The sequence below is a fragment of the Rhynchophorus ferrugineus genome, unplaced genomic scaffold (assembly GCF_030347505.1).
Source record: "Rhynchophorus ferrugineus isolate W39M unplaced genomic scaffold, kcgeb_rfMv2 rfM4, whole genome shotgun sequence".
Lineage (NCBI taxonomy): Eukaryota > Metazoa > Arthropoda > Insecta > Coleoptera > Curculionidae > Rhynchophorus > Rhynchophorus ferrugineus.
The window spans coordinates 53,788,205-53,801,159 of NW_027472583.1; the positions used below are offsets into that span (position 1 = coordinate 53,788,205).

A 12,955-nucleotide genomic window follows, 5' to 3' on the forward strand; every position below is an offset into this window, starting at 1 on the left:
GCGAATATACCCGAGCCGTGCGAAATTACCGGGAAGGACGATTTTCGATGTTGCCGGAGTGACTTTTTTTTATTAATGCTTATTTTCCCAATAATATTGACTAGAAATTTACCTTCTAATTGTGAAACATAAGTATGTTTTATAACATATCAACATTTAATGTGGAAGGCTGTGACAATATTCTATAGTTCTATCGCAATAAAGATCCAACTGCGTGAGTAAAACTAGTAAACAAATAAAATTTTACCGCCAAACTCCGGCAACTCAGCTGATGTTTATATCTCTAGACCTGCAAGTCCTGTTGCCAGTTCTCCAAACAATATTGTTTAAACAAAAAATAAGCAACATACGTAAAAGCACTTACATCATTATCATATAAAATAGATTAAAATATATGCGATCTGAGAAGCATATATTCAGTAATAACAAATTTTGTCGAGGAAATAGTTAATGTTTAATATAGATACATTATAAGTGGCAACATAGAAACTTGCAAATTCTATTCAAAGTTTCGTTAAGGGCTTTTATCTTGTTAACGGAAGATGCAGCTGCTGTTTGATGGTTGCATAGAAATCGAAACAAATGCCCAATACCCAGTTTTGTTTTGCATTATAAATAAATAAGAATTACAACAAAATAATAATTTTATATCGTATTTTTTTCGCAATGTTAGATGGCGCTCTTAGGAATTGCAGCGCATATCGGTAGATGGGGCATTCAGGGCATTTATTTGATTTTAAATATTCCACAAGAAACAATCATGTGACAATTATTGTTGATTATTATTATGTAATTACTTAATTAAAACAATTTCCATTAAAATTGTTATTTGATTTATTCTACAACAGTAACTTAAACTGTACGTGTTATTTCTTTTCTAGAATAACATTTGTTAAATCTCTAATAATTTTCCAGGAATATTTACTTTTTCCAAGCATTTCTTTGAAATTTGTAAAATATTGGTTCTTCAAAAGAATTCGGACGAATTCTGAAACTCTTTTCGTATTAGTAGGTAGGTATGGGTTTTATGGCTAGTAGGTAAGAAATATATTGTATTACGGGTAGCCCTATGGTGGTAGTTGAACCTTAAGGTTCTATTGATTTGTCAAGGAATCTGATAACAAAGAATGTAAGCTCTGTAATTCGTTTGGAAAATGTTATTTTACAACTAGAAAAAATAATTAGAAGGAAGCTTTTCAGGGTTTACATGGCTTTTGTTATTATATGTTATGATAAAATGTTAATATTTAAATATTATATATAAAATAGTAGGTTTGGTTTGGTAGTTAGATAAATATGCACATGGTATCATATTGTACGACATAATTTTATGACATTTTCTTGTGACGTTAATAACTTAAGATATTTTTTTTTGAGAAATTAAGGGTCAGGTGAAGAAAAATTATGTATTCATTTCATACAAAATATGTATGGCCAAAATAAATGCTAAGTAACTAAATGTTTTGTTTTATTTTAAATACAAATGTTAATTGAGAACTCTATACCGGCTTACATTATATGTTTACATATTTTTTTCAGTTATTATATAATTCAAAATGTAAATTAGTTTACTTTAGATTCTTGGAGCATAATATTGTCGAGGCATTTTTCCATTTCCAAAATCCGTAGCGAAACACTTATCAGTATCAGGTGACGGCACTTCAATGTAATAAGCCGTAAACATTTGTGCATTAGTATTAAAATAATTTATCTTGCTCATTAATTATGTATTCTAAAATATACTATTCTATTATAAAATATACTAATGATGTATATTTTTACGTCCCATACAAGACAATGCGAAATGCAATGAAGCAAGTGATTCATAGTATTACATTGATTTAAGAGCTTCCCATATAACTTTGTAAGGATCTGTGTTCACAGATTTTAACTATTGTCATTGTAACTTTGTCGATTTCGTTTAAGCTGCTTAATTGTTACATAGCTTTATTTCTAGATCCAAGATGACCAGTTAGAACTAAATGTATGCACAGAACTCCAATACATAGTTACATGTTACATAGCTTACAGCGTCATCTCCATAAGCTCGCCTAAAGGATCTAAAATAAGGAAATACAAATGTAAACATTTGTCACTGTTAAAAAAAAAAAAAACTATATTTACGTAATGAAGACGTTCATGCATTATTAATTAAATATTTTGGATAATTGAGAAGAGTTTATCGTTTTAATTTAAGTTTTTACATTACCGAATTTTGCCGTACATGTCTTTGTTTAAGACCAAAAACTTACCCATCAACAAACGAACCTTAAGGGAAATTAGAGCTGATTGCCTTGGTTCCATGTTTCATTGTTCCATGTTTCTTTCGAGAACTGGAAAATTAAACAGCTGATTAGGTCAGATACAGAAACTATGAAAAATGGAAATTCAAACTGTCATGTGTTTGTTTAGTTTACATAGAGGTGACGTAATTCGCTTAGATTGGTCTGAAGAGCGAGACCTTAAATGTTGATTAATATATTTCATAGTTCCATTTTATGTAATAAATTAAACAAATCTTAACCCAAATTAAAACCTCTTTATAAAATTTGTATTATTAATTTTAATAAATATGTTACTTTTGTAACTGTTGTTTAATGTTATGAATTTAAATTAGCGTGATTAATTAGCATGTTTATCATATATATTGATTTAATTTTGAGGTGTATATTGACATTAACAGACATGTAAAACCTTAACTACAGGAAATGAATCTTTTTATTGTTGAATAAAGATGAGTAAGGTAGCATAGCGACATGTGCCGACTAAGATTACAAGATTTTGATTATTTTATCACGACTTTTTCCTATCTTTCTGGCAACATGGAAATACTGTGCCGAAAGAACGAGATTGATTTGGCACCGACAGAATCATCTACCTATTTTCTCACTTCTTCAGTGTTTTGAAGCTGTATGATCTGAAGAAACGATAATTAGACGGCGCTACGTCTGGTAAATCCACTGGGAGTAGAATAACTTTCTATCTGAGCTTCAACAATGAAATCTACACAACTTTTGCAACGTGTGGCCAAGCTTCTTATGCAAGAGGATGACGCTGCGTTTGTTAATCGTTATCATATCCTATATAAATGTACGGAAACTGTTGATACATCACGTGATAGTCTGTCTGAAAGTTTTGTAAGTTTTTTTTATGACATCAAAAATACCACGTCTAAATAGCTGAAACCAAAACCGACGATTGATATACGACGGATCAATGATTGAAATACGTATACACGGTATAACACAATAATATTAAATATAAAACCTTCATTTTAGGTAGAGAAATGTAAAAAATATCGAATTTAACAGTTAAGTTAGGTTGCTTTACAATTGCTTACACTGTAATGGCATTTTTGTGATTTTTAATCATTATATTAATTATACATAAATTAGTTATACATAAATTGAAATACGAATTTTTATTATCATCATTACGTAATGTTTTATCACATATATTGATTTATTTTAAAGATACACTTGTTTACAGAAAATTAATCGTTTTATTGTTGAATAAAGTTAGGAAATTTTAACAAATCATTACGTCAACTAATATATAAACAGTATTTTTAAACTGTGGACTTAATAAAGTTTATATCAAAGCAGATTTAAGCTGATATTCTTTAAAAATATCCAAAATAAATAGTTTTACAGTAGCAAAAGAATAAACCATGCAGAAAATATTAATTTCTGTACTCTGTGTTAAGTATAAATATAACCCGATCATCATGTATAATGTTATTTATTATTAAATACAACTTGTTAGACAAAAACCAGAGCAGATCAGACTCAAAATCAAGTAACTGTACCGGTTGTTCGGAAGATACTCTGAACTCGATTTACAATTCTTTTTAACATCAAAATAATCAACGAAACCAAATGGATCTACGAAGTGATCCAAGATTTTGCCTTACAACATGAAATGAGGCTACTAAAAGTAACAACGTTGCTAAATGGAGGCAACACGGTTATGGACTGCACGCCGGAAATCAAAACATTAAAGCGAACCAAATACCACAAGTTCATTAAGTGGTACTATTAACTTCAGCTTAAGTAGTTTAATTTTTTTTTCAATTTGGAAAAACCGTACTGATGTATTTATGTCATATTCGTGTTGCTTGGGTATCGATGCAAGTACAACAGAAGAGTACGAGTGTATTAAAATAATTAATGTTTAAGAAGAACTTTGACGACATTAAAACGGATGTAATTAATTACTAGCCTGATTTTGGGAATTATAACATTATTCCACCAATTATAGTTTTCTATAAGTGGCTAGTGTAGCGATCGGCGGAAAGATGGTACTGGAGGCGGATAGATCGAGCGTTTGTCGTTAGATGTCGCCGCAGCCACACTGCCCGGCCGTTTCCATGACGACGACAGCCTCACGGCAAACTGTGCGATTGTGCGTCGTTGCCGATTCTGCAGTGTTGATCCCGCATCGGCGGTCGGTTCTAGTCGAGTGTAGTGCTGGCTCGTTATTCGCATCCGCACACACACACACTTAAGTACAGCAGAAAATACAGTGGAAAAAAAACTATACAGGACGGGAATACGGACCAAACTGTTCGGCGATATCGGAGGGACGACTCCTCAAGACGCCCCCCGTTTTTCGTCGCGTTCGGTGTGTTGTTGGAACCGAGCTGCGGGAGGGGGGCGCCCGGATTCCCGCCGTACCCCGTTCCCCCGATGGCGGCAACGTCAGGGCCCCCGCGCTCCCCCGCGATAAGATGGTAATCGAACGGGATCTAAAGTCTTGAAGTTTTGTTATCGGCGGCGAGAGCGACGGCACAGGAGTGGGGTAAGCGTGTGCGGAAGGTGTGCTTTCTGTTTGCGGTCTTCGGCGGACGTTTGGTCCGCCGTTCCATCTGGAAGACGGCTCGCGATCTAAAAATAACGGACGGGGCCCCATCTGGCTCCACTTGACCTGGATAGAACGCATCCGACGGGACGTTTGTCCCTTTCCCTCGAGGAGGTGCGTGGGTTTCGGGACGACGCCGAAACACCCTGAAGATTCGTTGGGAGGACGAAATAGAGAGTTGGGATGCTCTGTTCATCGTCATTGCCTTAGTGCGTCCAACATCTGGCTAGTTTTTACGTCAACTATCATATTCCTGTCCTTGCGGTGTTCATTGAAGCTAACGCTGCTACAAACTCTAATAAGCTATTTTTCTCATAGGAATTATAATATAATAATTTCAAGTTCAACAATTTTTTCTATTTTACACATTTACCAATGATATTTAATGATGTGTGATAGTATCCTACACCATCCAGTCACATATCAACTGTACCCCCAACATATGGTCAGTTTTCACGCCAGATATCTTCTTCTTTTGGTTGGCTCGCTCCCGGCAATTGTCAACACAACAAGCTGTTGCGGATCGGATTTTCTCACCGCAACACTAATAAAACCGAGATCTAGTCACCTTATCTTCGCCTATTTTTATTTTATACGTTGCTATGTAACAATATCGTCTTGCTACCGATTATTACTCGTAATGTAGTTGTTTTTTAGCATTTCGGATTCGGTGCTTAAATACCTTAATTAGCATATAACACCAGGCGTTTTAAATTTACTATTTTATTATTGTTTAAAGCCGTTTATTGTATAGTGTTCTATAAAGATGTTAATTAGATCTAATGTATTGCACTCGGTGCAGTTGTGATGATTGTTATATCTCGATGAACTTTATTTGCTAATCTTGACATATGTTGCAAATTTTTCTTAACTATATTCTTAAATTCTTTTTTTAATCATTCTGGCAATATGGTAATACCGTGTTTACTGGTCGATGCTGAAGATTTCGAAGCTATTTATTGCGCTCTTCCTTAACATCTCGATAATGCATCTCAGCTAGATCGTGATGCATAGATATCAACAAAGATGATCAAAATATATATAGTATTTTAACTATTTTTGTCAGGTGTCAGGCTATGTAAATAGAATAGAACTAACCCAGTCCAGTCTATTAAGCAGGAAAAGAAGAATTTCCTTTTATGAACACTAGATTTTTAAATGTACTATCAAACAAATAGGCCTGATAGCGTTCAAAGATGGTAAGCTTATTGCTTTATCCTTTAGGAAGCTGATTAACTCTAACTAATTTTTGATGTGTGTTGTTAGTCAGTTCACAAAAACAATAAAATCAACATCTTCATTACTAATACTGCTACTCCGGTTACTCCACATTATTTCTGTTTCTGTAATTTAGCTCTAAAGTGTATGTATTGCAACATTTCGAATTATTTGCCTCCCGTGTGCTGTGATACTTTTTGGCAACCGACGCATTTTGTAACTAGGGTGGTAGCATAACGCCAATATGGCTCAGCAAACATTATTTACGGAACAGTTTAAAAAACCTATAAAATATTCTTTCTAAGCTCTCTTTTAATTAAATCTGTAGCAAACGGTTTCAATACTTCTATGAATTTCTCCATATGATCGAGAAGGTGTTGGTCTAACCCAATAAATTTGATTTCACCACCTGTTTGATCGAGAGTTGTTTCACATCGAGAGTAAATCAGTACATATTGATATCACCTATAAACAAACTTTTCATATATCAATAAATTTGAATAATACTATTATATATCATATATCAATACAGTAATGATGTTAATTATCTTGGGAGAAATCTTGACGCAAAACTTCGTTGGAAAAAGAAAATAAAAGATCTCGAATTAAAATTCAAAAAATTGTAATGATTATTAAAAGTAAGTAAAGAAAATCTAAATTATCCGTACGTTACGAAATTCTATTTTGGGGATGTTCTGTGAGAAGTAATATCAACATAAAGTAAGAAAAGTATTGAGAACTTGGATGCAAATAAGTAAATAAACGCAAACAAGTCCAGAGAAGCAAACCGTGTGTTTTTGTGTTGCTCTGTACTCAAATGTACTAAATGCATACATACTGAGGATTGAGGAGTAATCCTAACTTTTATTTTATTAGAGATCAAGTAAATCGAGGGAAAACCTCAAATTTCAAAGGCAAGTTTTCACAATTTTTTTTATTTAAAATTATCGCATATTTATGTATAATATTATTGCTAAGATGAAGGGATGGAAAATCGGAAGTCATTCGGTGCAAAAGCCATTCAGAAACCCTGTAGGCAACTGTTCCTATGGTGTAATGGTTAGAACGTTGAGCTTGTGGATTCGATTCCCAACAGGGCAGCAACTTTTTTGTTCTAGTTTGATTGGAACATTTATCACATAACCTAGACTATGTAGCGAAACCCAGGGCCTGAAACATTCCTTATTTTCAATCATTGTTTCATTATTCCTATTCCATTTTCCTATCGGGCTGCACCGTTACTTGGCCTACCCATTGTAATATTTAATAAAATAATTGCGTAATTTATTGAGTAAATATCTAACACTAAAAAGAGAAAAACAAAATATTTTAAACATAAAAAATTGAACCGACTTTAAAAATAAATAAGGAACTCACCAAATAGTAAAAAATATTCAAACTTTTTACATAAAAGATGTTCTAGTCAAGAGTGTAAAATCCGACAAGGAAAATGATCCCAGTCACGCCAGTAACCAGGCTGGGTATGGCCGGATGTCTTCTGGGATGATTTTTAAAGTTGGTCACTCGCCAGTCGGTAGGCTTAATGCTGAGGTCCGTGGTTCGGTGGTAGATAAATTGGTTTAGATAGGTATTTTTTTAAATATATTTTAAAGTCTCCTTTTACCAACTATGGGTTTATCTGGACTGGACCTACAGTTTGAAGTGAGGTCCGTGGTTCGGAACCCAATCTAAACCAATTTATCTATTTACAATAATATTTTAACTACTACTAAGTGAACACTAGGTATTAAGCTAAATTGTGTGTATGTAGTAGAATATAAAATACGTGTAGTAGATAGCTTAAATAAAGTTTTTGTTTATTTTTATTTAGTTATTTACAACGACTATTATGTACCTATATTATTTTAAAATGTTTTATTTTGTGCTAAAAATCTTGATTGTTAAGTTTGATTATTTTTTAATTTATTATTTATGTTCCTTATTTATTTTTTGAAATCGGTTCAATTTTTATGTTAAACATATTTTATTAGAGATCAAGTAAGTACCAAATGGGTCTTTCTAGATGAGTATCTAGTTTTAAGTTACTATAGAGAAAAAATATTACATTGCTTTACTGGCAGCGTTTTTTTTTATTTAAAGACAGATCCTTGTTTTGTGTATACTTTATAGTTTTAAGGACTAGTAATTATTATTAAATAAAAATAGAAAAAACATGAGAAGCTTGTTCGACACATTCGCAAACTTGTAAAACAAATAAAAAACATCGTCTTTTTATTATAGCAGGTAGTACAATAAGTCGAGCGAAACAATCGAGGATCGTGTTCTTTAAAAATCGCCGTAATGCAATTGTTTCCGAGCATTTATACGTGTTGATTTATCGCAGTGTAAGATAAGCAAGTGTCTTCGAGATTAGGTCAACTCAAACGTGGTTTTATAGTATACGGCTGTAAAATATTATAATTTAAATCATTGACGTGGTAAATGACGGGATGTTTTTTTTTGCCGAGGCTAAACAATACAAAAACAATATAATTTTATGACATATACACAAAATTAAATTACGAAGGAAATAAATCTAATTTGTTGATAGTAGTGAAAACAATATTATGCATAGATAAATAGGTTTAAATATTCTTTTCTTACTCTTTCACGAAATTAATATATTCCTTTAAAGCCAAATAATTATAAATAACGGCGAAAATTATTGCATATTCAATTCTGAACTAATATTGCTGTTGTGTTCTGGCGCTGTTAAAAATAAACGGAAAATAATTAAAGTCGTAGTGCGGTGCGGACGGTAAACGAATGTAATAGTCGGTCTGGTGGGCCTTGTTTCGAAAACAAATGAATATTAACCGACGTGATCGGCGTGCAAACGGCAACATTTACCGCGGCCGGAGCTATTCGGTCTGTCGAACCGACGGGGCCGTCGCTTTTTTGTTTCGTCGCCGGCTTCGATCTTCCGTGAAGCGATCGTTTGCAGCTTGAAATGTTCCGGTAATTGTTTATTAGAGGGTCGTAGGGCGAGCCGGGCGAGAGTAAACGAATCCGGATCACCGCATAATTTTGTAACATTATGCGGTCGGCGTTTGGGAGATTTGCTGCGACAAAGGGCGATCGAAAGGGGGAACCGTCCCCTGTTTGTCGGGGGGGGGGGGGTCGTGAAATAATCCTAGGTGACCAGGACCACGTTGTTTTTTTCCTGTTTTATTTTTCCAGCGAGCCTTTCCTATTCGGAATATGTTAATATATTCATGTTTGATCAAATAGTATTAGGATATTTATAGTATCTAGGTGCTTGCATATCTTTAATAAAAGAGCTAACCAAAGTTATTAAAACTGACATTAATGCCAGGAAATCACCAGGCTATGATTTGATAACAGGAGAATTACTGCAAAGCACTACTAAGAAAGGGAATTATAAAACTCATCAACTTGATCAATACAGCATTTAGATTTAAACATGTCTCAGGCATTTGGAAGATGGCGGTAATTATAATGATCCCAAAACCGGGAAAGTCACCAAACGAAATAAAAGCCTATAGACCGATATCACTGCTGTCAGTAATATCTAAGGTTTTTGAAAAACTCCTGTAGAACAGAATAAAACCGATCATAGAGAGAAAAACCTAATACCAACACACCAGTTTGGGTTTATTAACAAGCATTCAACAATTGACCAGGTCCACAGAACAACAGATGTTATTGGAAAAGCCTACGAAAGTCAAAAAGTATGCTCAGCTATATTTTTAGATGTAGCACAAGCTTTCGATAAGGTTAGGCATGAAGGCCTTATTCATAAACTACAGAAAATGCTACCAAAACAACACACCGAACTGTTAAAATCGTACATTACAACCAGAATGTTTAGAGTAAAACAAGAAGGGTTATAATAAGTTACATATGGACGGACAGAAAAATAGATTTTATATTATTTCTTTGATAGAGAGAAAAAACCTAATACCAGTTTGGGTTTATTAACAAGCATTCAACAATTGACCAGGTCCACAGAACAACAGATGTTATTGAAAAAGCCTACGAAAGTCAAAAGGTATGCTCAGCTATATTTTTAGATGTAGCACAAGCTTTCGATAAGGTTAGGCATGAAGGCCTTATTCATAAACTACAGAAAATGCTACCAAAACAACACACCGAACTGTTAAAATCGTACATTACAACCAGAATGTTTAGAGTAAAACAAGAAGGGTTATAATAAGTTACATATGGACGGACAGAAAAATAGATTCTATATTATTTCTTTGATAGAGAGAAAAAACCTAATACCAACACACCAGTTTGGGTTTATTAACAAGCATTCAACAATTGACCAGGTCCACAGAACAACAGATGTTATTGAAAAAGCCTTGAAAGTCAAAAGGTATGCTCAGCTATATTTTTAGATGTAGCACAAGCTTTCTATAAGGTTTGGCATGAAGGCCTTATTCATAAACTACAGAAAATACTACCAAAACAAGACACCGAACTGTTAAAATCGTACATTACAACCAGAATGTTTAGAGTAAAACAAGAAGGGTTATAATAAGTTACATATGGACGGACAGAAAAATAGATTCTATATTATTTCTTTGATAGAGAGAAAAAACCTAATACCAGTTTGGGTTTATTAACAAGCATTTAATAATTGACCAGGTCCACAGAATAACAGGTGTTATTGAAAAAGCCTACGAAAGTAAAAAAGTATGCTCAGCTATATTTTTAGATGTAGCACAAGCCTTCGAAAAGGTTTGGCATGAAGGACTTGTTCATAAACTAAATAAAATGTTACCAAAACAACACACCGAACTACTAAAATTGTATTTTACAGCCAAAAAGTCTAGAGTTAAACAACAAAAAGTTTAATTTACAATAAATGAAGCTAAAGCAGGTGTCCGACAAGGAAGTGTACTGGTGCCAATGATTTATCTACTCTACACTTGTGATATACCACAAATGGAGAATATTACGATGGCTAAATTTGCTGGTGATACTTCGATTATAACTGTCGGAGGTAATAGTGAAGAAGCTACACGAAAATTACAACAGGAAAGTAACAATATAAATAATAAATAAATCTGTGCATCTGCAGTTCACCTACAATCAGACCGTACAAACATCAATAACATTAAATAATACTACCATTCCATATAGCAATAACGCTAAATATCTCGGAATGAATGTTGATACAACACTTCGTCGGATGGAACATATAAAGAAGAAAAGGAAAGAACTGGAATTGAAATATAGGAAAGTGTATTGGCTAATTGGAAGAAAATCACAATTATCAGTACATAATAAATTGCTATTATATAAGCAAATACTGAAACCTATATGAATATACGGAGTTCAATTATGGGGATGTTCTGCAAAGAGTTTTCAGAACAAAGTCCTCAGAAGTACGTTGGTCGCATCCAAATACTACAGTTTGGTTTGTTTCAATTTTCTGATATCCTGCCTGTTGTCCAGTAGTACAAATTGGTTTTATGATATGACTGATAAACCAATCTCTTTGATTTTAGGCCAAGTCGAGAGTATCTTCCGACTAACAAGTACAGTTGCAGTAACATGATGTTTCCAATTTAACTTACCATCGAGATGGATACCGAGGTATTTAGATATTAGATTGCGTCTGAGGAATCGGGCATCCGTCAAGTGATATAATTTGTCCATTTTGATCTCTAGTCCCATTAAATCTTCAGTTCATTTGCAGATCTTGTTTAGTGCTACTTGTAAATTTTCTGCAGTCTTAGGCAGAGATATATCTTTTGCCATGATAGCTGTGTCATCAGCAAATGTTCCAAATACTGTTCCTTTTGTTCCAAGGTTCCAAGACACTATCTTGTGGGACTTCAGCCGAAATAGGTTTAAGTGTTGAAAATACCCCTTCGTGTGAGACTCTAAATTTTCTTTCGACAAGATATGATTCCAACAGTAGACAGTAATTTCGCGGTAGCAATTTGCTCATTTTGTAGGTTAATCCCAAATGCCATAACCGGTCAAAAGCTTATGAGATGTCCAGAAATATTACAGGGCAGTATTGACGAGTCGCGATTTCAAAATCCAAACTGGAAATTCGGTATTTCTATAAATGGTTTAATACGTTTTAACAGCAGTTTCTCAAATAATTCTGATATCACAGATAGCAGCGAAATATATTTGAAAATCCAACTTTTACTACCAGTTTATCAAGTTTTTTAAGCATTGTTATTCATCTACATAGTTCATAATTTCATAATTTAGCAGAACGATTGCCAATGTAACATCAACCTGTTTTATTTTCTTGGTAATTAATTGAATTTCGTTTAATTAAATGAAATCAAATGAGAACAGCCTTATAATCTCACTCGAATCCATATATAAACTGTTTTATTTTACGGATAGAAGAGGTGACTTGTTGAATGGCGATACAAAGCGACATTATGGGCTTATTAAAAAACTGACCAACCTGTCTCACTCGTTCATAATTTAGATAGCTTCAAAATGGATGGCAAGATAGCAAGAGCCGTACCAGGCATAACATACATCTCCATAACATACATTACATAACATCTCCCTGTTAAGGAAATGGCCACAGAGATGTACGTGGTCGTTATTCCATCTGGAGAGCTTATAGTTGTTATAAACATTGTTTATGAGTATCAATTTGTACCTTCAAGATCCTCAAAAGATCTTCAAAATTGCACAGTTTCTACCTAAATTTCCAACGACTTCATACTCCAATAGTCCGCTTTTGGTGGCCATTCAAAGGAGAACAGACTTATGATCTCAACAAACAAACTGATTTAAATAGTTTAGTCGATAATGATTGGTAAGCAAAATCAATAAAAATTGTTTTCAGAAAATGTTGCCGATACATGTGGAAGTAAGTTTCGATTGCATTGTGGTGTGACCAAGGGCAGTTATTGATTTATTATGTTGG

General features: G+C 33.7%; 1 protein-coding gene across 2 annotated transcripts in view; it reads left to right on the forward strand.

Annotated features, from left to right (window-relative positions):
• The first annotated feature begins 4,411 nt into the window (after positions 1 to 4,411).
• Positions 4,412 to 12,955, forward strand: part of Dgk (diacyl glycerol kinase 1) — a 131,615-nt gene continuing 123,071 nt past the window's right edge. The window contains exon 1 of one of the 2 annotated variants that reach the window (XM_076403876.1): positions 4,412 to 4,800. The gene's annotated coding sequence lies outside the window, so the exon portion shown is untranslated. The remainder of the gene's footprint in view (positions 4,801 to 12,955) is intronic. The other variant, XM_076403875.1, reaches the window with a different exon arrangement.